We start from the raw sequence: 925 nt of genomic DNA on the forward strand, positions 1-925 counted from the left end.
GCCACCCTCTCCCTTCTCCCCTCCCTGCTCTTCCTCTCAGACCCTTCTAGCCACCCATTCTGCAGAGCAGTAAATGGAGACCCTGAGGGCAGCACGGTGCATTGCAGGGGGCTCCACACTCATGGCTCCCCGCCCCCCCCACCACCACCAGGCACCTACATCTTAAGCAGAAAAGTGAAGATACAGCCCCCGCAAAAGGTGGGGTTAGGGAGATGGAGATCCATAGGAGACAGGGGCGGAGCACCCACTTCTGTCACAGGAGGAAACTGAGGCTCAGAGAGGCGCTGGCCACCTGCCCAAGGTCACCAGGAAGGCAAGACTGTCCCTGCTGCGGCTGGAGCGACTCCCGCCAGGCTGGCATCCGAGGCAGACGGAGGGGCCGCCCACCCCTCAACCCTTCTCCACACCCCACTCCCCACCCGCCTCCAGCAAGAGCCTAATTTACCTCGATTTATTTTAATCCCCCAGGAACAGATGCTGGCGACGTCCCCTCCCCACCGCCCATTGAGGCATGGACACCCCCAAGTCCCCATACCAGGCCCTTCCAGGCCTGGATGGACCAGTCTTTGCTGGACTAGGACTCCCATACCCCTCCCCTACATTCCCCCTCCTCAGGATTCCAAGATTGGGCGTCATGCACGGGTGACATTAGACCCCCCACAACTAGTGAGCTGGGGTGGGACTGCTTAGAGGAGGGTGGGTCAGGGGGCCGCCATCTCCTCGGCCCCACGAGGCCTGGGTCGGGGGTTCACACTGGGGAAAATGGGGAGGGGTCCCACATCTTGTCTCGTAGGCCTGCGCATCGGAGCTTGGACGAGGGGAATGGAGTGGTGTCTCCATCTGGTTCTCGCTGGGTGGTGGGAGCGGTGGTCCCCATCTTAGCAGCCCCAGCCCCGAACCTGGCTCCCCCTGCAAGCTTAAATAA

This window comes from Echinops telfairi, unplaced genomic scaffold (assembly GCF_000313985.2).
Source record: "Echinops telfairi isolate 266 unplaced genomic scaffold, ASM31398v2 ScPeMD7_7457;HRSCAF=8495, whole genome shotgun sequence".
NCBI classification, from domain to species: Eukaryota; Metazoa; Chordata; class Mammalia; order Afrosoricida; family Tenrecidae; genus Echinops; species Echinops telfairi.